Here is a 26,493-nt window from a genome sequence, read left to right on the forward strand (position 1 = left end):
GCAGAGATACCTTTGAGGTGCCTTTTATGAAGAACTACAGGGTGGGCCTTCAGCACTGCTAGGGACCACTTTGAAAACTAGAATTCCCCCACTTGAAATCCAGAATTCCATCATTTGAAGTCTCTTCTCTTGAAGTTCCTCTTTTAAATGCAGGCTGTATTGAAATGAGTCACAATTAGCTCCACAAACCTTGTTATGGGCCGAATTTTGTCCTCTCACCCCCCACACTCATATGTTGAAGTCCTAGCCCTGAGTACCTTAGAATGTGACTTCCTGAAGAGATAAGGGTCTTTACAGAGGTGATTATGTTAAAATGAGGTCATGAGGGTGGGTCCTTATCCAGTATGACTGAGGAAATGGAAACACAGATATGGCCCTGTGGAGATAATGTGAAGATGAGGGAGAAGGTGGCCATCTAAAGACCAAAGAGAGGCGTCTCATATTAGAATTCTCCAGAGAGCCAACAGGAGCCCCATCTTATACATTTAAATAGGGGCTCAGGTGATTATGGAAGCTGAGAAGTGGCACGATCTGCTGTCAGAAAGTGGGAGACTCCTGAAAGCTGATGTATAACTTCCAGCCTGAGTCTGCAGGCCTAGTCACCAGGAGCACTGCTGGTGTAAGTCCTGGTCCAAGACTGATATCTCAGGCAGAGAGAATCAGTTCAACTTTCCTCTGCCTTTTTTCTCCATTTGGGCCTTCAAAGGATGAGATGATGCCCATCCACACTGAAACAGGGTAGTCTACTCTATCCAGTCTACCAATTCAAATATTGATCTCTTCCAGAAGCATACTCACAGACATACTCAGAAATAATGTCTAACCAGATATTTGGGCATCCCAGGGCCTAGTCAAGGTGACACAGAAAATTAATCATCAAAAGCCTAGGACAGATCCTTCCCTCACAGCCTTTAGCTGAAACCAAGCCTGCTGACACCTTGACCTTGGACATCTAGCTTCCAGAACTGTGAGAAAATAAACCACTGTCATTTAAGCCACCCAGTCTATGGTGCTTTGCTATGGCAGTCCTAGCAAATGGATACAACCTCAATTATTCCTTGAACACACTGAGTGGGAACAGTAAAGAGATTGGGTGCTGGGGAATATTCTTTGTTGTCTTCAGTTTTGTGGAAATGACAAAAAGCATTGTTGGTAGTTGGAGGCAGGGCTGCCTCTGGAGAGAGAAAGGGCTGCATTTGAATTCTAGCTTTGCTGCTGTTTCTAGCTGGATGTCCAAGGGCAAGTTATTTCCCATCTCTGATGTTCTGTGTACTCATTTGTGGAGGGGAATAAGGATTTGCCCACTCCCCTACCCTGTGGCTTTCCCAATGACTCAGCAAAGTCATTTCCCAAAGAACCTGCCTACAATGCAGGAGACGCAGGAGATGTGGCTTCGATTCCTGGATCAGGGATATCTCCTGGAGGAGGAAATGGCAACCCACTCCAGTATTCTTTCCTGAAAAATCCCATGGGCAGAGGAGCCTGGTAGGCTACAGTCCGTTGGGTTGCAAGAGTTGGACAGGGACACCACTGAGTGACTAAGCACTACACTGCAGCACTGATGTGAAACTAAGCCACTGTCTTTGCCCAGTACCTGCCTATACAGGGGCTATGAAAACGATAACCACACCACCTCGATTACAAGAGGGTTTGTCACTGGAGAGAAGAAAGTGCTCAACTTCTACCTTCTTGAAAGGTGTTTTTAGGCCATGCCAGGCAGCTTGCAGTATCTTAGTTCCCCAATCAGGGATTGAACCCAGGCCACACAGTGAAAGCCCAAAATACTAACCTCTAGGCCACCAGAGGTTGCAAATCTTTATCTGAACCATGGCTTTCCTCTCCCAGAATTATGATGGTGACCATGGGAACTATCTCACAGTTATTGTATAAGATGTTGATCCTGCCTCAAGCACTAGGAGTAGGATTGCCAGATAAATCTAGGGTGTCCAGTTAAACTTGAATTTTAGATGAATAATTTTTAGTATAAATAGGTTCTGAAACTTGCATGGGACATATTTATATTAAAGAATTCTTTGTTGTTTATCTGAGATTCAAGTTTATTGTAGCTGGAGATCCTGTGTTTTCATTTGCTAAATCCGAAGGTCTTAACTAGAAGAGACCTGCCCAGAGAAACAATTATATATGACTAATGTTCTGTTCTGTTCTGTTCTGTTCTGTTCCGTCGCTCAGTCGTGTCCGACTCTATGCGACCCTGTGGACTGTAGCCTACCAGGCTTCTCCGTCCATGGGATTCTCCAGGCAAGAATACTGGAGTGGGTTACCGTTTCCTTCTCCAGGGGATCTTCCCGACCCAGGGATTGAATCCGGGTCTCCCGCATTGGAGGCAGACGCTTTGACCTCTGAGCTACCAGGAAGGCGTTGGTGGTATAGTGGTGAGCATAGCTGCCTTCCAAGCAGTTGACCCGGGTTCGATTCCCGGCCAACGCATATGACTAATGAGTTGCTATTAAAAATCACTGAGTACTCAAGTGTATAATAAGTGGTAAGTGTAGTTGTATATCAAACAACCATAAAATCTCAGTGATGTAACAACAATAAACATTTATTTAACTCAGACATCTAAGAGTTGACTGATCTCCTAGGCTCCTCTGGGGGCTTGGTCAAGGCAGCTTCTTTCTCTTCTTGGGGCTAGTGGGCCGGCCTTGACATGCTCTTTTCATGGCAATGGGAGAAGTATAAGAGGTCTTGGAATTGGCATACCATCACTTCCATTTTATGCTATTGGCTTTGACCAAACTCAAAGTCGAATGATGGGGAAATGTACTCCATCCTTTCAGTGGGAAGAACTGTGATGACACAGTGTAAAAAGTGTCGATATGATGCAGTAAGAAGAGTTGGGGCCCATAAAGCAATCTCCTGTTGTAGTCAAGAAGGTTGGTGCTGCTCTGATTGGAGAAGCTGGCGAAGGTTTGGTGGAAGAGATGACATGAAGGGCGTGTGGGATTTGGGCAAGAGGATCAGCATGAGCAAATTCTTGGCTGATAATTATTATCCATTTGTCTTTCCATTTCTGCTCTCTGCCCTTCTCCATCCTGCCCTTTCCCTAGGAGGTTGTCTTTCATGAAACTGCATGAATTCATTAAGCAAAGCAGTATATTCCAAGCAAGCAAGATGTACTCTCATTTCCCCTGTCCCAAGGTAAGAACTGCACATACCTGTCCTTAGGGGACTCTATAGGAAGCTGGGGAGATAGCTCTCATGAGCTTTGGGTTGGCTTGGGACTTCTTCACCATGAAAAGAATCTCCCCTCCCCAACTGAGCCCAGGGAAAGGAGGCGCTAGTAAAGCCTCTTGAGGGAACAGGGAGACAGGATCACATGGGAGCCCCCGGGGACTGTGCTCCTTCAGCAGCCAGCGCTGCTGTGCCTTCACGTGCTTTGTCATTGTTACTTGGCTGGCTCTGATGTTTCTGCTTATGTGTGTCCTCTCACTTTAATCAACAGCCTTTCCCACTTTTTCCCTTATCTCACAGCTTTAATGTATGGAAGGATTCTGCTTCCTCCCAGTTTCGGTGTATTGTAATTTGAGCTTCTGATAACCCTTCTCAGCCCTGACTGCATGGCCTCACTCTGCGCATGCAGTGTTGTGTTTGTCTTAACCGTCTTACTCATCATGCTTTCCTAGTTGACTTTCCCAAGAGCGGGGATCAGAATGACCTGCTTTGTCTCTGTGTGGGCAGAGCTTCTCATTCTAGCTGCTGGGCAGCCGGTAGATTGGAAAGGTGTCCAGCCCAGCTGGGTGGGCAGTGGAAAAGCGGAGGGACGGGGAGGCAGGGCCATACGGAACAGTGTGCAGCAGCTTTGGGTGGTTCCTAAGCGGGAGCTGAGGGTAGGGGGGAGGGTCAGTTTCCCTTAGAAGGTCCACTGGGTGCAGCAGGCACCATGTTGAAAGTTGATGGACAGATTCATATAGTAAAGTGTCAATTGTTTTGGCAAATAACCCGATGAGAGATGTGTATGTATATTCGTATGGCACCCACAGACTTCCATGCCCATTATATCATTTGATTCTCAGAATGCCTGATGAGGCCATTTAAAGCAGGTGTAATTATTGCTTCCTGACAAGCAAGGAACCTGAGTCACACAGGGTGATGAAGTGATCAGTGTCTGAGGGCAGAGGACGTCAGTGGTTGAGATATGACTGGAATGCGGGCTTCCCGTCTCCTTCCCCGTCTCCTTCCCATAGGATGGTCTTTGGGGCTCCAGCTCTAAGAGGTAAGATGATTTTCTACTTCAAATAAAAGAAAGATGGGTGTACACGGATGTGTATTATACCATTGCTTATAATAGCAGAAGACTGGAAAAAAATTTCCACTAGAAGCAATCTGGTTAGTGCTGTATCCATATCAAGAATACTATGCAGATTTTTAAAAGAATAAGACTAGAGAAAAAAATAACAAGTAAGGTAGATGCATTAGCACACTATGGAATTCTCTCCAAATATATTACTCAGTGGAAAAGCAAAAGCAGTGCTTTCCTGTATATTAAAAATAGGAAAACATATTCTACTGGTAAAACCATAAAAGAAACTGGTTCCTGATGGCTGCACCTGAGGTGGGAGGATGGAGGGATTGAGGGTTTGGGGTGGGACAGAGATATTCCTAACTGTATAGCATTTTGTACTCTTAAACTTTTTTTTTTTTTAAAAGCAATGTGCGTATATTATGTTTTCAGTTAAAATTTTTAAAAAGTGTCTGGAAAAGAGAGGTTTGCTCAATATGGGTGAAAGGAAGTTTAGGCTGTGTAATCTGTTCTAGTTGAAGACAGGTAGGCATCTTTAAGCCACTGGGTCATACCCACCCTACATGCCATCCCCCCCATCTCTATGCCCCCTCCCCCATCTGGAGTTGCCTTCACTTCCACTGGGGACAGATGTCCAACTGCCAACATGTTCTCTTCCCTTTCTGGCTGCCTCAGCTGCAGACTGCTGGGATTTTGAGACATTTCAGCTCAGGTGCGCTAGAGCATTTAGAGGATTGTATGAGTTTGAGTAAGCTACGGGAGTTGTGATGGACAGGGAAGCCTGGCATGCCACAGTCCATGGGGTCACAAAGAGTCAGACACAACTGAGCGGCTGAAGTGAACTGAATAGTAACACCAACAAGTTTACAATGATTGGGCACTAGCCATCTACCAGGTACTGGGAACTTTTCATGGATCATTTTATGTAATTTTTCAGAGAAATCCTATGAGTTAGGTACTGAGATTATCTCTATCTTCACAGAAGTAGTAACTGAGTTTCAGAAAGGCTAAGTCGCCTGCCCGTAGTGATGCAGGTAGGATCAGGTGAAGCCTGGACTTAAGCACCAAAGTCCCTGTATTAAGTCCCTTCCTGCTGGAAATACTGAGAGCAGTTTCTATTTTCCTGACTGAACCCTGGCTGATATACAGTGAGTATGCAAGAGGAAGAGGAGACCTAAATGCTCAGAGGATTTGTTGGGTGCATCTGACGTAAGGGCACATGCCCCCAGGGTGTATGCCAGGATGTATATGAAGGCGTGTGTATGGCTTGCTCTCTGTATGTCCCCTTCTCCACCCGCACCCTCCTTACCTGACTATCCAAACCTCCTAATCATGGAACTTAACCAGTAACTGCCTACATGTTTGCCCCTTGCCCCAACTAGTGATTGTTCTAATCCTTACTCCAGAACAGGTCCACTTGCTAGTTTATTAAAGGGAAATGTCCACCCTTGTGATGCTTGTTAACCAAAGGGGTTGTGACGGCTATACCCCAGCAGCTGATTTCCCTGGTAACTGATGAACCAACCTGACATCACTTCCACCTATAAATGGTAGCCTCCCTGACTTCAGGCGTGTAAGAGCCCCTATCCAACAAACCATTGATATTAACAGCTCTGTCGCTCTTTCCAGGCTCTTTCTTTGGCCTGCAGCCTGGGCCATAACAAGACTTTCAGGCCTGAGGAGTGCAGCCCCACAGCATCTATATGAGCATTTTATCAGTCAGGGCCTGATCAGAAGACAGAAGCCACACAGAAATTCTAACAGGGAAGGCAGAATGTGAAGAATTATTAACTAGTGACAGGGAATTGGCTACTTAGGAGTAAAGCCAATTCTAAATGATACAGGAATGAATTTGGAAGCGGTGCCTCTTAGAGGCTGAGATTCAGATCTCACTGGAGAGGATGTGGCTGGAGTCATAGAGCCCTGCTCACTGAGGTCAAGGTCAAGCTGGAAACTGACCATGGAGTGCCAACAAATCTCACCTGGAAGGTGCCTAGAAGCTGGTGTTAAACTTTCCAGGAAGTCATTGGAGAACCTTAGCTAGGAAACCTGTTGGGACAAGTTTCTCCTGAGGTGCCTCTGAGACTCTCTGGAGATGAGTACCTTGCCCAGCATTGAGAGCGGAAGAAGAAAGCAAAGCACACCAGAGCCAGGAGAGGAGCCCTTTCTTCCTCTGATGTCTCTTCAGTTCAGTCCAGTCCAGTCACTCAGTTGTGTCCAACGCTTTGTGATCCCATGGACTGCAGCACAATTCCCTGTCCATCACCAGCTCCCAGAGTTTACCCAAACTCATGTCCATTGAGTCGGTGATGCCATCCAACCATCTCATCCTCTGTCCTTCCCTTCTCCTCCTGCCTTCAGTCTTTCCCAGCATCAGGGTCTTTTCAAATGAGTCAGCTCTTCACATCAGGTGGCCAAAGTATTAGAGTTTCAGCTTCAAATCAGTCCTTCCAATGAACACTCAGGACTGATCTCCTTTAGGATGGACTGGTTAGATCTCCTTGCAGTCCAAGGGACTCTCAAGAGTCTTCTCCAACACCATAGTTCAAAAGCAACAATTCTTCAGTGCTCAGTTTTCTTTATAGGCCAACTCTGACACCCATACATGACAACTGGAAAAACCATAGCCTTGACTAGACAGACATTTGTTGGCAAAGAAATGTCTCTGCTTTTTAATATGCTGTCTAGGTTGATCATAACTTTCCTTCCAAGGAACAAGTGTCTTTTAATTTGATGGCTGCCAGCACCATCTGCAGTGATTTTGGAGCCCCCCAAAATAAAGTCAGCCACTGTTTTCACTGTTTCTCCATCTATTTGCCATGAAGTGATGGGATGAGATGCCATGATCTTAGTTTTCTGAATGTTGAGCTTTAAGCCAACTTTTTCACTCTCGTCTTTCACTTTCATCAAGAAGCTCTTTAGTTCTTCACTTTCTGCCATAAGGGTGGTATCATCTGCATATCTGAGGTTATTGATATTTCTCCCAGCAATCTTGATTCCAGCTTGTGCTTCATCCAGCCCAGTGTTTCTCATGATGTACTCTGCATATAAGTTAAATAAGCAGGGTGACAATATACAGCCTTGATGAATTCCTTTTCCTATTTGAAGCAAGTCTGTTGTTCCATGTCCATTTCTTTCTTTCTTTTTTTTTTTAATACTGGAGTGGGTTGCCAATTCCTTCTCTAGGGCATCTTCCTGACTCAGGGATTGAACCCTTGTCTTCTTCATTGCAGACAGATTCTTTAAGGCTGACCCATCAGGGAAGCCCTATAAAATATATATGACTTTTCATAAAGCCTAATTTCTGGAGAAAATTACATACCAGGTCTCAAATAATAGGTTTACACATTGGTTTTTAAAGGGTCGTCTAGTTTATAAGTTAAAGCATAATTTAAACTAATTTGAACCAAAAAGTTTAATCTGAAAAATTATTTGGTATCTGACTATGTGCCTTTTTAATCCTTCAGCACTACCTTGACTGAATTGACAGCAGGAAAATCTACCACTGATGGACCTACCACTGAAATGTGAGATAGAAACAAAGATAGATTTAAACAAAAGTGTTTTAAAAAAAAGCATATTGTGGTTTCCTCGGTGTGTATGCCCAGGAGTGCAATTGCTGGATCATATGGCAGTTCTGTTTCCAGAATTGAAAGAGTCACATGTACTCCGATGTTCATTGCAGCACTGTTTATAATAGCCAGGACATGGAAGCAACCTAGATGTCCATCTGCAGATGAATGGATAAGAAAGCTATGGTACATATACACAATGGAGTATTACTCAGCCATTAAAAAGAATACATTTGAATCAGTTCTAATGAGGTGGATCAAACTGGAGCCTATTATACAGTGAAGTAAGCCAGAATGAAAAACACCAATACAGTATACTAATGCATATATATGGAATTTAGAAAGATGGTAATGATAACCCTGTATATAAGACAGCAAAAGAGACACAGATGTATGGAACAGTCTTTGGGACTCTGTGGGAGAGGGTGAGGGTGGGATGATTTGGGAGAATGGCATTGAAACATGTATATTATCATATGTGAAACAAATCACCAGTTCAGGGTCGATGCATCTTACAGGATGCTCGGGGCTGGTGTGCGGGGATGACCCAGAGGGAGGATAAGGGGAGGAGGGAGGTGGGAGGGGGGTTTGGGAGGGGGAACTCATGTGCACCCGGGGTGGATTCATGTCAATGTATGGCAAAACCAACCAATATAATATTGTAAAATAATTAGCCTCCAATAAAAAAAAAAGAGAAAAAAAAATAAAAATCGCATAAATGCAGAGAGAGAGCACCCAGGAGAGAGAAACAGAGGAAAGGGGAGAGAGGTTGCTATTTGAGAGGTCCATTTTTAGGAGTATTCATGATATAACAGCGTCTTTGACATTATTCCTAGATCTTTTTGCTGTAACCTGTGTAAATATCTTTCTTATCTTTTTTTACAATCTTGTTGGATAAAAGAGAAACAGGTCATAACAGAGATGCTTCTTTTTTTTTTTTCAATCCATTCTCCCAAATTATCCCACCCTCACTCTTTCCCACAGAGTCCAAAAGACTGCTCCACACTTCCAAGTCTCTGCTGTTGTCTCATATACAGGGTTATCATTATCCTCTTGCTATATTCCATATATATGTGTTAATATACTGTATTGGTGTTTTTGTTTCTGGCTTACTTCACTTTGTATAATAGGCTCCAGTTTCGTCCACCTCATTAGAACTAATTCAAATGTATTCTTTTTAATTGCTGAGTAGAACTCCATTGTGTAAATATACCACAGCTTTCTTATCCATTCGTCTGCGGATGGACATCTAGGTTGCTTCCACGTCCTGGCTATTATAAACAGTGCTGCGATGAACATTGGGGTACATGTGTCTCTTTCAATTCTGGTTTCCTCGGTGTGTATGCCCAGGAGTGGGATTGCTGGGTTGTATGGCAGTTCTATTTCCAGTTTTTTAAGGAATCTCCACACTGTTCTCCATAGTGGCTGTACTAGTTTGCATTCCCACCAACAGTGTAAGAGGGTCCATGTCCATTTCTAACTGTTGCTTCCTGACCTGCATACAAGAGGCAGGTCAGGTGGTCTGATATTCCCATCTTTTTCAGAATTTTCCACAGTTTATTGTGATCCACACAGTCAAAGGCTTTGGCATAGTCAATAAAGCAGAGATAGATGTTTATCTGGAACTCTCTTGCTTTTTCGATGATCCAACATATGTTGGCAATAGGATCTCTGGTTCCTTTGCCTTTTCTAAAATCAGCTTGGACATCTGGAAGTTCACAGTGGTTCATGTATTGCTGAAGCCTGGCTTGGAGAATTTTGAGCATGACTTTACTAGCATGTGAGATGAGTGCAATTGTGCAGTAGTTTGAGCATTCTTTGGCATTGCTTTTCTTAGGGACTGGAATGAAAACTGACCTTTTCCAGTCCTGTGGCCACTGCTGAGTTTTCCAAATTTGCTGGCATATTGAGTGCAGCACTTTCACAACATCATCTTTTAGGTTTTGAAATAGCTCAACTGGAATTCCATCACCTCCACTAGCTTTGATCGTTGCGATGCTCCCTAAGGCCCACTTGACTTCACATTCCAGGATGTCTGGCTCTAGGTGAGTGATCACATCATCGTGATTATCTGGGTCATGCAGATCTTTTTTTGTACAGTTCTTCTGTGTATTCTTGCCATCTCTTCTTCATATCTTCTGCTTCTGTTAGGTCCCTACCATTTCTGTCCTTTATTGAGCCCATCTTTGCATGAAATGTTCCCTTGGTATCTCTAATTTTCTTGAAGAGATCTATAGTTTTCCCCATTCTGTTGTTTTCCTCTATTTCTTTGCACTGATCACTGAGGAAGGCTTTCTTATCTGTCCTTGCAGTTCTTTGGAACTCTGCATTCAAACGGGTATATCTTTCCTTTTCTCCTTTGCTTTTTGCTTCTCTTCTATTCATAGCTATTTGTAAGGCCTCCTCAGACAGCCATTTTGCTTTTTTGCATTTCTTTTTCTTGGGGATGGTCTTGATCCCTGTCTCTTGTACAGTGTCATGAACCTCCATCCATAGTTCATCGGGCACTCTATCAGATCTAATCCCTTAAATCTATTTCTCACTTCCACTGTATAATTGTAAGGGATTTGATTTAGTCATACCTGAATGGTCCAGTAGTTTTCCCTACTTTCTTCAGTTTCAGTCTGAATTTGACAATAAGGAGTTCATAATCTGGAAGGAATGGAGAAGGAAATGGCATCCCTCTCCAGTACTCTTGCCTGGAAAATCCCATGGATGGAGGAGCCTGGTAGGCTACAGTCCATGGGGTTGCAAAGAGTCGGACATGACTGAGTGACTTCACTTAGTTCATGATCTGAGCCATAGTTAGCTCCCAGTCTTGTTTTTGCTAACTGTATACAGCTTCTCCATCTTTGGCTGCAAAGAATATAATCAATCTGATTTCGGTGTTGACCATCTGGTGATGTCCATGTGTAGAATCTTCTCTTGTGTTGTTGGAAAAGGGTGTTTGCTATGACCAGTGTGTTCTCTTGGCAAAACTCTATTAGCCTTTGCCCTGCTTCATTCCATGCTCCAAGGCCAAATTTACTTGTTACTCCAGGTGTTTCTCGACTTCCTACTTTTGCATTCCCGTCCCCTATAATGAAAAGGACATCTTTTTTGGGTGTTCTAAAAGGTCTTGTAAGTCTTCATAGAACCATTCAACTTCAGCTTCTTCAGCGTTACTGGTTGGGGCTTAGACTTGGATTACCGTGATACTGAATGGTTTGCCTTGGAAACGAACAGAGATCATTCTGTCATTTTTGAGATTACATCCAAGTACTGCATTTTGAACTCTTTTGTTGACTATGATGGCTACTCCATTTATTCTAAGGGATTCTTGCCCACAGTAGTAGATATAATGGTCATCTGAGTTAAATTCACCCATTCCAGTCCACTTTAGTTCATTGATTCCTAAAATGTCGATGTTCACTCTTGCAATCTCCTGTTTGACCACTTCCAATTTGCTCTGTTTCATGGACCTAACATTCCAGCTCCAACAGAAAACTGGATTAAAAATTTACTGAGCATGGTCCCATCCATCAGAGCAAGACCCGGTTTCCCCCTCAATCAGTCTTTCCCATCAGGAAGCTTCCATAAGCCTCTTATCTTTCTCCATCAGTGGGCAGACAGACTGAAAACCACAATCACAGAAAACTAACCAGTCTGATCACATGGACCACAGCCTTGTCTAATTCAATGAAACTGAGTCATGCCATGTAGGGCCACCCAAGACAGACGGATCATGGTGGAGAGTTCTGACAAAATGTGGTCCACTGGAGAAGGGAATGGCCAAACCACTTCAGTCTTCTTGCCTTGAGAACCCCATGAGCAGTATGATGTCTCTTCAGCGCCCTCTACTGAATAAGCGTAATATCGGGGGCTAACAAGAGAGATCGGAGAAGGCAATGGCAAGCCACTCCAGTACTCTTGCCTAGAAAATCCCACGGATGGAGGAGCCTGGTAGGCTGCAGTCCATGGGGTCGCTAAGGGTCGGACACGACTGAGCGACTTCACTTTCACTTTTCACTTTCACACATTGGAGAAGGAAATGGCAACCCACTCCGGTGTTCTTGCCTGGAGAATCCCAGGGACGGGGGAGCCTGGTGGGCTTCCGCCTATGGGGTTACACAGAGTCGGACACGACTGAAGTGACTTAGTAGCAGTAGCAGCAGCAACAAGAGAGATGCTTACAGGGCTTTGCTTCAGTATCAGGAGCTGGGCAATTAAGGGTGGATTTACAGTTGAGCGGAGGAGGCAATGGCAACTCACTCCAGTACTCTTGGAAAATCCCATGGACGGAGGAGCCTGGTAGGCTGCAGTCCATAGGGTCGCCAAGAGTCGGATACGACTGAGCGACTCCACTTTCACTTTACAGTTGAGAGGCAATAAGTTGATAACTGACATAGCATGTAGGTGCTAGGAATTCAGTTCCCTGTCAACACAACTGCCTCAGTACCCCAGAGGGAGGTGCTACCTTTTGAGAAGTTCACCCAGAATGATACTTCACAAGCCCCTTCCAGGATCATGAACCTGTGCTGGACACCGAGGCTCATCGTATGTGCTTCTCGCCTCCGTGGAGCATGTGATCTAATTGGAGAGGGACAATGCTTCTTGACGTTCCCTAGGCACACTCAAGTTCACATGCCTTCCTGACTTTTTGCTGGCAGTTTTCTCAGCCTACAAAACCCTCTCTCCTTTATCTCGGCCTACGAAAATCCGTCCAGACTTCAAGGCCTCTCCCAGCTACTGCCACCTGTGAAACTGTGTCCTTTGTGTGTCCCTAGCTGCCTTCTGTTAAGGGACCTGGTGCTTGTCTCATTCTCCCTCTAGAGCAGCAGTTGGATGCGGGCAGGACATCTGTCTCACTCACAGCAGGGGCAGTAAAGGGTCAGTGTAGCTGATGGCCCTGGTCAGGCTGCGGCTCCCTTCCGGCTAGTGAGTGCGAGGTAGGTAGGCCAGAGGGCATGCGAGAGTGGCAGGTCAGAGGGTCAAGGAGCTGCATTTTCTCCTTTTCGTCCTCACACCCTCGAAGGAGAACCAGAGGCCTCACTTCTGACCATTTTCCTTGTTTGAGCTCTCTGTGATATGAGTAAATTAGCAGCAGATGAATCCCCATAAAAGCGGATATACATTAAATGCCTGGGAAGTATGGTGATGGGTGTGGGAACCTTGCTATCTAAAAGAATTATATGTATCATTTCACAAAGCTGCTTCCCCCCCAGTCTATAATTTCTATAAATCCAATGGCCATTTACATACTGGGCTTACTGAAGCAAAGCCCACCAGTGGTGAAGTCTGAATACAGGTTCCCTTATGCTCTAACCAGGTGGAAGCTCCTGAGGGGAGGCCTACTCCGATGAAGAGTTGGCATAAGGGTGGAATTCTAGACTTGCATCGTTCAGAGCTGGAAACAGGGCGTAGAAACCTACAAGCTTGGGCCTCAGGGGCTTTCGGCACCAATTTCTGAATAACTCCTCTGGGGTGGCAGGAAGTGCCCAGTGGAGCACTGTGGAAAATGTTCTGACCCAGGGATTGAGGTCCTGGGGTCCTGGGTCCAGCTCTGCCAATGGCTAAGCCAAGACCCTGGCAAGTTATTGGAACCCTCCAGGAATGCAGTTTCTTCACATCAGCACTGGAGCCATGAAACCTGCCCTGCTTCATACAGGCCTGTTATCCTTGCTCCCACATTACCACAGGTGAGCTAGGAGCTAGGTGGTACAGCTGCTATTACACTTGCCATGAGCTGGTATTCTAGAATGTCCTGAATGAGGTATGGAACGTCTCCCCTATGCTAATGCTGAAGAAGCTCCCCCAAAGCCTTGACTATTTCATCAGACACTCCTTTTTCATTTCATATAACTTAACATAAACTTATTCCCATAAAGAATGTTCCATCCTTCCCGCAAGAGGAAGGCGACCTTAATTCAGTGAAGCACCGTTGGCCGACACTGCCCCCTTGTGGTGCAGCTTGTCCTTACGGGGCAGCTTTCAGCCTAGGAGTTTTTCTGGAGGTTCTTTCTCCCGGTCATTTGCAGAATTCCCAGGTCACCCCAGAAAAGCTAAATCCACAAGCCCCCTGGGAGGGATTCCAGCTTGAAAGAACTCCTGATGGCAACTCAGATCTCCAGAACTGGCTGTGGAGTCTGTGTTCTAGAGGGGAGAGTAAGGTGGGTAGAACATGTCATACACAGGAATACTCATCAATTGATTATAAAACGAACCATGGGAATGAGACCAGCAAAGGAAGAAGTCATTGTGGGGTGGGTCTTTGTCCATGGGGACCTCTAGCAGGAAGGAGTCGGGAGCCATCCAGTAGGAGGAGGCAGAGGAGAACTATTATAGTAGCATCTGGCTTTGTCCTGGGCCCTGGGGTACAACCCCCAATCCTTGTGGGGATAAAGGGCTACAGGGCTGCAGGCCCCAAAGTGGAATGACAGGCAGGAGATTAAGATACAAGGAGGGGTGAATGTGGCAGGGAATCCACTTCTGGGCTTGGGAAATAAGGTGACAGGGCAGGACCAAAGCACTCAGGTCTTGGACCTGGGGTAGCAGGTGGCTGGGTTTCCAGAACTGGGGGATAGGTTAGAGCAGGCCTGGACCTGAGTGTGACCTGTGCCTATAAATGCTATGTCATCTCACAGGGACTAGAGGCCTCTGGATAGACAGAAGTCTCCAGAGGGGAGTCAAACCTGTGGGAAAGGATTAACGGCCTCTCGCTGTGAGTGAGGAGATATCATTTCAGGCCAGTGTTTAGATTTTTACAGGGTTCCAAGTAAGCTGTGGGATTGGCAAATTCTGAAGGAGCTTAGATTGTGTTTCTTCTCTGCTGGCCCTACAGGGCCCTGGCTCCCCTCTGATGGCTCAGGTTGGCTCCCCCAGCCTACGTGCCCCCAGCCTGTATACCTGCTCTGAGCCTCAGAGTAACTTCCCAGCCCAGAAAACAAAGGTGCCACCTGTCACTTGAGAGGGGTCACATCGACTGACTCATACCTTGTGGTGGTGGCTGACGGAGGCTCAGGAGCATCTCCCGGGCATATTTGCACTTGAACTAATGTCCAGGCCTCCACGCGCCGATGATGGAATTTTAGGTGCAGAAGCAGAATAATGGAAGAGATGGCTGCAAGTTTGGGGAAGGCCTCTGAAAATTCTGCACCGTGACACAAGATGACAAAAACCCCATCAGCTTAAAATCCCAGCATTCACAGTGGGAGCCTCCCTAAAAACCCACACGTGGGCCATGGCTGTGGTGTCTCTGCTGGTGAGCAGCCACTTGCGTTGCTGGCAGGATCAAAAACTGGCTCACTCTGACAGGAACTGCTTAGCACCTGTATCGCACCTGTGGTTTACAGGAGTTTTTGATGTAATTTTTGCTTTCAGGTGTCATCTTTGAGCAGCAAGCCAAGACTAATGGCTGCATGGGAAGATCAAGTTCCCAGGACCAGATGGGACCCGGGAAGCACTGCAAACCTTTTCCCCCTCCCCTTCTAGAAACTCCCAGTTCACATCAGCATAATAAAAGTCTAGCCATGAAGGAACCTGTTTAACCTGCAAATTTATTTGCTCGAGACTCACTTTGCCTTATGTGCTCCGTGTTTCCTGCTCTTAGAACTAACTGCCTACAAAACTCAAGGGACCCCACCTTAGGGATGCTGGGTCATTATTAGAGGGTGGGCTGAAATGAGCTTTGACCTGCAGAAGCTGCCTGAAAGTCTCTGACTCTGGTGTGCCTGAGTTCCCAGCAGCTTCCAGGGGTTTCCATAGCAGCATCAAACTACTTCCATTATCTATCTTGGCTACTACCTTGGCTCATCCCCCAGGGGGGGTTGGAAGTAGGTTTGCCAGATTTAGCCACTAAAAATACAGGAGGACCACCTAGGACTGATGGCAAAGCTCCATTACTTTGGCCACCTGATGCGAAGAGCCAACTCACTGGAAAATACCCTGATGCTGGGAAAGACAGGGCAGGAGGAGAAAGCGGTGGCAGAGGATAAGACGGTTAACTAAAATCACTGACTCAGTGGACGTGGGTTTGAGCAAACGCAGGAGATAGTGGAGGACAGAGGAGCAGGGTGTTCTGCTGCAGTGCATGGGGTCACAAGGGTTGGACACAGCTTAGCGGCCAAACAGCAACAAAGCTAAACAAGTAATCGTGTTTTAGCATAAGCACATCTCACGAGGTGCGCCGGCCCTACTTGGAAGATGCCTGAGCCGTGTGGGTGCCTCTGGGAACAAGTGGACACAGAGCTCTACAGAAGACCCAAACTGGATCCTCAGTATCATGCCTCGAGGCCTCCACAGCCAGTCACTGACAGGCCTTGGGCTCGGGCTCCACAGGCATTGCCTCATTTAACTCCCCTCAGGAGAGACGGTTATCATCACTCCTGTTTATGAAGAAAGCACAGCTCAGAGAAGTTAAGTGGTTTGCCCACGTCACACAGCTGTGACGCAGCCAAGTTGAGATCCAAACCCAGTTTCCTTTTACTCTAAAGTCTGGTGTTCTACTTCCTCTTGGCCACAGCATTTACTGCCTGTCCCACCCCTGTGGGCTCTGCAGCACCCCCCTCCCCAAATCATCTTCAAAAAGATTCCATAACCTTTCACCTCTCCACCTTCTCTAGACTCTCCAAGGTTCCCACCCAAGTTCAACACCCTCCAAGTTTCCCAGTGATCAGTTGCTAACAATGTTCCCATCTGCTAACAATGTTGCCGGCCACTATGGAAAGGGGAGGAAGAGGGGGAGTGGCCAGTGACTCTATGAAACTAACTTGAGCCCTCCCTGCCCTCCTTTTTTGGCTGCTCAGTTCAGTTCAGTTCAGTTGCTCAGTCCTGTCTGACTCTTTGCAACCCCATGAACTGCAGCACGCCAGGCCTCTCTGTCCATCACCAACTCCCAGAGTTCACTCAAACTCATGTGCATCGAGTCGGTGATGCCATCCAGCCATCTCATCCTCTGTTGTCCCCTTCTCCTCCTGCCCCCAATCCCTCCCAGCATCAGAGTCTTTTCCAGTGAGTCAACTCGTCGCATGAGGTGGCCAAAGTATTGGAGTTTCAGCTTTAGCATCAGTCCTTCCAATGAACACCCAGGACTGATCTCCTTTAGAATGGACTGGTTGGATTTCCTTGCAGTCCAAGGGATTCTCAAGAGTCTTCTCCAACACCACAGTTCAAAAGCATCAATTCTTCGGCTCACCACCAGTCAAATGTCAACTTCTCTGTTCCCCTTGTACAATTTCCCTTTCTGCCCCAGGCAGACTTCCTCATTCCCAGGCCTGATGGCACATGGGACACCCCTTCGTGGCACTGATCACCTTGCAATGTTACTCTTGGCTCACAGGTTTCTGGACCTCTGGACTTTAGTTTGTTTTTTTTTTTAGTTAATCTTATAGAGAAATTTTTGGTTCGTCCAAAGAGACTCCAGACTTTTTATTTTTTAAATTGAATTTTAAGGAGAAGTTTTAGGTTCCCACAAAAAGACTCCAGGTTTTCTTTTAAAACAGGGACTGTGTGATTCATCTGCCCCCAGCACCTAGCATGGCCTCTGGCTCATAGCCGGGGTTCAAATGCATGCTTGTTTGTTGATAATTGAGGCAAGACACACTGGGAATAGAATGGAATTGTAGCATGTATATTATCATAAGTGACCAGTCCAGGTTCGACGCATAAATTTTCCTCTGTTCATTTCTTTGCATTTGTGCTTTTTTAATAAAATTCTTTTTTAGAAATAAAAAAAAAATAACAACAAAGAGATGTATCTTTACACGCATCTTTGCTGTTGAAAATGAAGTCCGTGACAGTTTTCTGGGAATTCAACAGTAGTTCTTTTTCATGGGCCCTCCTAGATTGGTTTTCAAGTTTGCCCTGGAAGCCTCCGCCGAAGCATCTTCTGTCCAAATAGCCTCTCGCTGGCAGCAGTTCTACCTTCGTCCAGAAGATGGCGGGCGAGGCCAGCAAGCGAGCTTCGCAAGGCAGCCAGGCGCCAGGCCTGCGCAGGTGACCCTTTTTAAACAAAAGGTGCGGGCACCTGAAGCCAATTTGCCAACCACATAAATGCGCATGGGCGACAAGAACTTCGGGGTAGGTTCTCGGGCTGATCCCCGTGAAAAGGAGCCTTTTTGAAAGGGTGTTTCAGAGGGAACATGGCAGCAAGTGGTTAAAACGCAGGTCCTCTAAAACTCCCCTTTGAGTGGGGAAAACACTGTGGAAAATGAACCTCCTATAAAGCAGGCACAGCCCTCAAAGTCTCCGTGACTCAGGACGATATGCATTTTTGCCTCTTAAAGCTTATTTGCTTTGGAAATGGTTCCCGGCTCCCTGGCCGCCTCCCCAGCTGACTGGAAGCTTCTCTTGGGTCACAATTCCTCCTTCTCACAGGTCTGCACACTCCAAACCGGTAAGGGAAGAGCTTCTGACTTGAGTTAACTTGAGTGGTGACAACTGAACGAAATGGCAAAATGGGGAATTTCCAGCACAATGGGACTTTGCCAAATAACTCTTTGGCAGGGCTGATGAGGCCTACCCACATCTCCTCCTAGAGCCCGCAGTGCTGGCTGAGGAAAGGGCAGCCACCTATGCGCCTGCCGGAGGGGCACAGGTGTGGCCGTGGGAACCGTCTCCATCTTGCGCTAGGCCAGATATTAAGGCTGTAGCCACCCCCTGCCCCCATTTTCCTTCTGACCTAAATCTTCCCTGAGGCTGAGCTGGGCTCCCGGCCAGGGTGTCAGCTGTGGACAAAAGCGCCCTGTTTGGAAGGCTTGGCTACTGTGTTTCCCTATACAGCCCAACAAACTGTGTCCAACTCCCCCAAGTCAATGTGATAACGCAAAAAGATGCAAAAATGGTAGTGGCCTCCGGGCTGCCTTCCAGGAAACCAGAAACACTGCCCTCTCGTGTTTTTACCACAAGGCAATGGGCTTGTTTATAGGAAGAGGCCCCCTGCGCGGTCTCCGCCTCTGGCTGATCACGTGGCAGGTGCTGTAGTGGGTGCTTCCGCAAGCTGAGCTTGCCCTATTTTTTTCTGGCTGGCTGGCTGGGGGAGCCGACCATTACTCACTGTTTTTCCCCCACCCTCCACAACCATGGTCCGTCCTCCCCTCCCCTCTCCTCCTCCTCCTTCCAGCTCCTCTGCCTCTGGCTTTGCAGGGGTCCCAGCAGAGGGCTGGAATGGGCTGGAGACCCAGGCGAGTTGAGCGGCAACTACCCACTGCTGTGTGGACTTGGGGAGATGGCTCTTTCAGCTCTTTGTGTGCAGGCTCTGCTCCTGTTAAACAGCAGTAATGACCTATGCTCTAACTTGTCAGTTGTTTGCAGGCTGTATTAGTATGGCTGGTGCCCAGGACAAACGGGGTGTGCAGTCAGGATGGGCACCGCTCTCTGCGGACTGGGAAGGTGGAAGGAGGAGGGAAGGTGGATAGGATAAGAGGAACTTAGTTCACATTATGGGGGAGGGAGTGCCAGGTTGGGGAAGTGGTGGGAACAATGGCACAATGACAGGAATCCATGGAACACTTCCTAGGAACAGTGGGGATGTCATTCTGGCTTAATCAAAAGCTCTGTGAATGTGTGTGTATGTGTATACACACCCTTGCAAGTGTGCCCATAATGGGGACACGATTCTGGAAATTTGGTTGGCAGCCCAGTTATGGGGGGCCTTGAAGTCGCAGCTTGTTACCTTGGGCAACATTGCAAGTTGATGAGCAAGGATCGCATGCAAAGGAGTGTGAGGAAGAGAATGTGTGAGAGAGGATTGGAGAGATCAACTGGAGGGACCCATTTTGGAGGCCCCTGTAAGTTCCAGGCTGGAGAGGATGGTGCGAGAGACCAGGATGGCACCCCAGGGGCCATACATGAAAACCATTGTGTAGGAAGGGTCAACAGGACTTGACTGAGGTTAGGCTTCTGAGACAGGAGGCTGGTGGGACTGTGGAAGAAACCAGCAAGGCTAGAGAAGAAAGCTGGTGAGGGGAGAACAGTTCAGCTTCAAAGGCACTCCACCCAAAGTGACTGATTTCGTTTGGCCAAATATAAGCCATAACTGGTGAAAAGGAGAGTTGAAAGCCCTCAGCTGATGGGATTCCTCTAGCAGGCTTTCCTCACTCTTCTGGTCTCCTGGGCCTTTCAGAAAGTGCCTTTCACCCTGCGCCTACATCCTGACTCAGCCTCTAGCTACCAGTCAGTTGAAAAAATGGAAGGCAGATCTTGGCCTCAGTGGGAAGATCCAGGCTGTACCTGGGCTTCACCGGGGCCTGCTGTTCCTCTTCCCACTGAACCAGATTCAGCTGTTTTTGCTGAACCTCATCTGGCAGGCTCTGTTTGGGGAATAGAGACCAGGAGTTCTGCCTAAGAAGCAGGGAGAGAAACAAAGGTGGTAGATCCTTTTCTGGAAGGGCAAAAGGTAGCTGGAGGCGTTTTATCCCTCAATTCAGAGTCATTCAGACAGCTGCTCATATGATCGATGGAGATGTTTATTTGCTGCAGTTTTCTTGGAATCGCTAATCTCTAGTAAATGCTCAGTGCCCTGCAGGAGAACACTGCTAGCATTGTGAGGTGTGCATTTTCATTCTAACGGAGTTGCAGATGCAGGCAAGACATTGATTAAATATAGCACTGGCAGGAGCAGATAGGTGTAAGTGCCCACAAAAAGGAGCTGGGTGGGGGAGGGAGCACCCAGCTCTGAGGCTCATCAGCCCCTTCCTCCCTCGAGACTTCAGTTTTCTCACCTGTCAAGTGAGTGTATTGGGCTGGAGGACCTCCAAGTTCCTTCTGTACCTGGAGATTCTACAGTTTATTTTGTGTCATGGTCCTAGCCTGGACCTGGGTTCTGCAGGCAGTGGTGAAGGAAAACACACAGACCTTGGCATCTGGAAAAGGCCACCTCAGAATTGGCCCTCGTGGGCTTCTCGAAAGCTTTTGAATCCGTCTTGGTCAGCTGAACAGAGTTCTGGTCTTGTGTGGGCCAGTGTCAGTTTTCACATTGTCTGCAGTTTGGCTTCTATTACAAACTGGTTGTAAGAAGTAACTTTTATGAGAGATGAGCAAAGATTAATTTTCAGAAAAATTTAAAAGCAGTTAAACCCTTTTCTTCAAAGGGAATTTTATGTGGACTTGAGATAGGACAGATAAAACTCTGGCTATTCTGGGAGAGGGGCCCGAGAGTCCCCAGGCTCCTATGTGAACCTGCAAGCTCTGGAGCACAGTTTGAAAGTGACCAGCCTGAGGGTCAGACAGTCTAATGACAGCTGTGTGGACAAGTGAGGTCCCTGATGCCATGTCCATGTCATACCTTTGATTTTAGCAAAGGTAACTTAAGGACCAGCACATGAATGCCTCCTCTGTATGGAAGGTTTCTGGTGAAGACACTGGACATTGGTTCATGCAGTGTTCGCCGTGGAATGCTCCTATGTGAGAAATTTCCCTCAGCAGTTTGTATGAGGAAAAACTTTCTTTCCCTAGGAACTAAAATGCCCTTTGGGTCTTTGTTCGAAAACAAACCACCAGCCAATGAGCAAACACTGTCTCCCCTGAGAGGAACTTTTCCATAATAAGATGTGCATCCCTTAATAAGCTGTGTGATTTCCTTTGTACTGTGTGGCAGGTGCCGTGTGTTGCCGCTTGGTGTCCACCTCAAGCTCATATGTGTCTTCCTGTGCCTGAGAGACTGTAAAGTTAAAAACACCATTTCCCAGGTTCTCCTGCTCCTAGGACTCTAGATTTATGTTTATTTCCACCACTAGATGGTCTAATGTAGTATGTGGAGGCAGAAGTGAGGGGAGGTCATTTTCAAGCTGCACTGGCTCTTGCTGGCAACCAGGGTGATTCTGGGTGTGAGTGTTCCTGCAGTCATGACTTCATGTCCGGTCACTAGCTCCATGGCTGTTGGTGGGCTGGCAGTGCCTCCCAGATTTTAAAACTGGAGTCATGGCAGTGTGCTCTTGATTTCAACGATTCTCTGTGTTGAGATTGATTCTCTGCCATCCTGATTATGGCAGAGGTGGCAGCTCACCTGAAGGGCCGGTTCTGATCGCTATTTCTGATGGCAAGCCACTCCAGTACTCTTGCCTAGAAAATCCCATGGATGAAGGAGCCTGGTAGGCTGCAGTCCATGGGGTTGCTAAGGGTCAGACACGACTGAGTGACTTCACTTTCCTTTTTCACTTTCACACATTGGAGAAGGAAATGGCAACCCACTCCAGTGTTCTTGCCTGGAGAATCCCAGGGACAGGGGAGCCTGGTGGGCTGCCGTCTATGGGGTCACACAGAGTCGGACACGACTGAAGTGACTTAGCAGCAGCAGCCTAGAGCTCTCTCACACACTCTTTCCATGATCCATTCTGTAAGCACTGATTTCCCTATGTTACAACATGTTTCCTTAAGAAGCAAGAGTGATTTCTGTTTCCTGTACTTAAACCCTGACTAATGTTCCATGGTTGTCAGGATGCTTAGATTCAAGTTTTGTTGCTTCCTGTTGAAGACTGAAGGGTCTTTGAACCTCAGTTTTCATATCTGAAGCTCCATGGTAGTAATAATCTCTTTATTTGTATTGTAATTGTTTCCATGTATCTCTCACCATTGACTCCTGCCTCCCTCCATGACTAAGAGCTGTTTGAGGTTTTACAGCTTACCAAGCCCTTTCTCCTTGTATGACTTGACTCTTACAACTACCATGGGAGGTCAAAGGGAGGGTTTATTATAATCATCAATACAAGCCCACAAGGTAATTGGCATGGTGGAGTCATGTACATAATCTGGCTGAAGAATGAGTGGAATGCTCTGGGTTGCTTGGAGGAATTGGATAAGGCTTTAGGAGGACATGGCACCTGAAATTTGAAGAACATGATGTCTAAAGAGAGAGAGGCAGGGGGAGGGCAAAGCATGTGCACAGGCTTGGAAGCCTGCACAGGTGTGCGTGTTCAGAGGAGGATGCAAGCATGAGTTTAGGACTGTTTGAGTGGACAGTGGGAGGGCTGTGACATGATAGGGACTGGGGCTCCTGTCTGCGGGAGTTTGTTTTCCCCTGTAGATGGCCAAGGGGCAGGAAGCAACCTGAATGATCGTACTGAGGCTGGAAAGGGCTGGACGCGCAAGTTTAGAAGCAGAAGGAGTGAGCAGCCTATGATGGCAGTTCAAGGACGAGGTGACCAGAGATGGTGCTGGGGTGGGAACCAGGGTATTGGATGTGGAGGGGGAGAGGGAGTGATCTAGGATGGCTCCTGGGTCTCTGGTTGGGACACCTGGATGAGTGGTGCTCTCTGAGAAGGGGAGCTTGGGAAGAGGAGCAGGTTTGCACTTACTGAGTTTCAGATTATCTGGTAACCAGATGCTTTACATGGGTCTGAAGCTGGAGAGAGGTCTGTCTGGAGGGGTAAGTTTTAGATCACGTTCAGGTGGTGGTTGAAACCTCGAGAAGATGAGCTTGTTTAGGGAGAATGTGAAGACTGGGGACAAAGGAAGATTGAAGACCATCTCTGCTTAAAGAAAGATAAACCTGGAAACAGGAGTAGAGAAAGATATAGAAGGAAAATTAAAGGAGGAGAGAGAGGTTCGGGGAGATGCATGCGGCACAGTGTTAGAGTTACAGGCGTATCTACACAGGTGGAACTTGGAATGCTTCCCTTGGATCACTGGTGAACATGGTAATTCAGTTCAGCTTCAACAGATATATATTGAATACCCACTATACTATTCCTAGAACGTGGGATTTTTCAGCAAATAATTCCATTCTAGTGAGGGGAGACAGCTAATAAAGAATGAACAAATATTTTTATAGCATGCTAGAAGGGTGTGTAAGTGCTATAGATAAAAAAGTGAGACAAACTAAGAGGAAAACCAGGAATGTTGGGTAGGGGTTGTGATTTTTAATCTGGTAGTTCCATGTGAGCAAACACTTGAAAGTGATGAAACCACATGAGTATCTGGGCAAAAGCTTGTCAGGCAAAAAGCACAGCCAGTGACAGGGCCTCAGGGTGGGATCTGCCTGGAATAGCGAGGAAGCCAGCACGACTAGAGGTAAGTGAGGAGAGACACATCGAGGAGGTAAGGGGTGGCGTGGAGGCAGATCTTCAAGGTCTGGCAGACCCTGGCAAGGACTTTGACTTTGGGTAAAAATGGAATGTTTGAGGCAAGAAATGATATGGTATAACTTATGCTATAAAAATACAGATTATTCTGGCTACTGCGTTGAAGATAGACTATAGGTGGGGGTGGGGGTTGCAGGAGTAATCCAGGCAAGAGGAGGTGATATCTTGAGTTAGGATGGTGGAGATAGTCAGAAGTGTCAAATTATGGATCTGTTCTGTTTTCTGTTTGTTTTTTCCCCCTTTTTAGTCCCCTCAGACTCTAAACTTCTAATTTTTGTGTTGGGATATATCTGATTTGGATCTGTTTTGAAGATACACACTACAGAATTCCTGGTGGATTGGGATGTAGGGTATGAGAGAAAGGAGAAGAGGAGTGTTCTGAGTTTCTTGAGCAACTGGAAGGATGGCATTACCCTCAGCTGAGCTGGTGAGGATTGTGAGTGAAGGTTTGGGTTCAGATATGAGAAGTTTGGTTTTGGACATGTTGAGTTTGAGCTGTCCACGAGGTCCCTGAGTGTAGATATTGACTAGATATTTTCAGGGGCATGGGAGGGGTGGACCCCAGATTGTCCGTATTGAGGAGTGGATTGGAAGTGAGAAAGTGGAGATTGTGCTATAAGCTTGGAAGAAAGGTACACAGTATGACTGCATAGTGAAAGTGAGAGGGAAGGGATTGATTGGGAGAATTTTCTTTTCAAAGGAGAAGCATGAGCTTGTTTATAGGAAGAAATAACAAGGAATTCATAGGCTGACAAGTACAGAAGGGAAATCGTTCCTAATGGAGCCGAGTCCTGAGGAAGTCCATGATAATGGATATATCTGAACATGCGGAATGTCCTATTTTCTGAGGGAGGGCCATGTGAAAGGTAGACCTAGACAGTTTTCTAGGTAGTGGCAATGGAGGGGCAAAAAGTTGAGAGATTTCAATTTATATCTCCCTGAGATAAGAATTAGGGTCACTGACTCGATGGACTTGAGTTTGAGTGAACTCCAGGAGTTAGTGATGGACAGGGAGGCCTGGCGTGCTGTGATTCATGGGGTTGCAAAGAGTCAGACACAGATGAGCAACTGAACTGAACTGAAAAGAGACAGGAACTGAGTATGGAAGTTGAGGAAAAACACAAAAGTTAGAAACCTTGAGGGGATGGGAGACGTTGAGTGGCTGAGAGTGGTGAGGGTGCAGCTGATGCTGTGAATTTGGGGAGCACAGTTCTTCACTGCAGTGAGCTCTTCTCTAGCAGCCCTGAAAGCAGCCGTGGTAAAGAAGGCAGAGATTTAGGTTAACCCAGGTTTAGGAGTTAATGGGGTAGATGTGATAGAAAGACAAGCAGATGATAGCGCTGAAGCGAAATTGTGTAGAAGGGGAAGGAAGTGAGGTCAGGAGCTGCTGACAGAAGTGGAGAGCCAGGTAAAGTTAGGAGCTCAGAGGTCAAGATGAGGTCAGAGAGTAGGTGTGGTGGGAGGTCCTGAGTGAGAGCTAGAGAAATCAAAGATGTAAGAGTGGATGATTAAGGTTAAGACTGTAAGGATGAAGTGGTTTTGGGTGGTTGTAATATAGGAGGTGGGACCAAGGGGATGGGCAGCCCAATATGGAAAGGAGATGACGGTCCCTAGAGCTGAGAATGTGAAGGACCTGGAGTCTGGGATGTTAGCTATTTGTGTGGATGCAAAATTCCTGAGATGATGCCGGGGATTAGGGTGAAAAGCAAATCAGTGGGTCTGGATGATCGACTCCTCAATCTAAGTTGGGGAGAATTCAGGCAGCTCCTAGAGAATCATGATAATAGGCAGTTGGAGACAATGAGATGGTTGGCTTAGCCGCCAAGAAGGGAGGAGATTTTTCCCCAAAGCTGAACAAGAATGGCCTGGTAAGTTCATTCCTCTTTCTGAGATTCCTCTGTATATTTTTTTGCACCTCTATGATAGCCTGTATTTCATTTGGCTGCCTCCTATTGCTGACCTTTTTCAGTCTTCTTCTTTTTCAATAGTGTTAGACCCTTGAAGGAAGGTATGATATGTTCTCGTGTTGGAGGTACTTAATAAATGTTCATTTAGAGATGGAAAATTGGCCAGATTGTGACTGGTGTTGTTTATGTTACTTGAAACAAATACAAAAATGCTTCATTTTCTGTCCATCAGTGTGTTTTCAGCACAAACACCCCATCCCCTAAACTCAAGGTCAGGATGGCTGGCCTCACATGGAAGATACAAGAGATACGAGATTCCCGTATGTGTCACCTCCTGGGACCTTGTGTCTGGAAGTGTCTCTGAAACCCAAGTGTGCTCAGGCTCCTGGTGACCTGACAACTGATGGGGAAACACAAGGAACTGGAAAAGATGCCAAGCCCAGAAGTGGCTGCTGGAAACTGAAAACTCTACCAGAAGATCAGTTGTACAATGAACAGCAAACTACTAAAGGAAAATATTTAATTTAAGGTGGGGCTTTATTTTCCCTATATCAGAATAATACAGACTCTGGATCAAAGCCTCTGGGACTAATGACAAAAAAATTAAATTAAGTGTAATTATATGCCACTCAAAGACTCCTGGGAAGCCATTCAAATATGCAAGTGTCCTGTGTGAAAGGTGGTATTGGTTATTCCTG

General features: G+C 46.5%; 1 protein-coding gene and 1 non-coding gene across 3 annotated transcripts in view; both read left to right on the forward strand.

Annotated features, from left to right (window-relative positions):
• ATP6V1E2 (ATPase H+ transporting V1 subunit E2) overlaps window positions 1-15,355 on the forward strand; it is an 82,135-nt gene extending 66,780 nt beyond the window's left edge. Inside the window, exons 3-5 of one of the 2 annotated variants that reach the window (XR_016038598.1) lie at window positions 3,069-3,159; window positions 4,035-4,234; window positions 15,193-15,355. The gene's annotated coding sequence lies outside the window, so the exon portion shown is untranslated. The remainder of the gene's footprint in view (window positions 1-3,068; window positions 3,160-4,034; window positions 4,235-15,192) is intronic. The other variant, XR_016038599.1, reaches the window with a different exon arrangement.
• On the forward strand, window positions 2,377-2,448 carry TRNAG-UCC (transfer RNA glycine (anticodon UCC)). The gene has a single exon. It is a non-coding gene; the product is annotated as a tRNA-Gly (tRNA).
• Window positions 15,356-26,493: the final 11,138 nt, after the last annotated feature.

This window comes from Moschus berezovskii, chromosome 11, assembly GCF_049115385.1.
Source record: "Moschus berezovskii isolate FMDL1 chromosome 11, NW_MosBer_1.0, whole genome shotgun sequence".
Lineage (NCBI taxonomy): Eukaryota > Metazoa > Chordata > Mammalia > Artiodactyla > Moschidae > Moschus > Moschus berezovskii.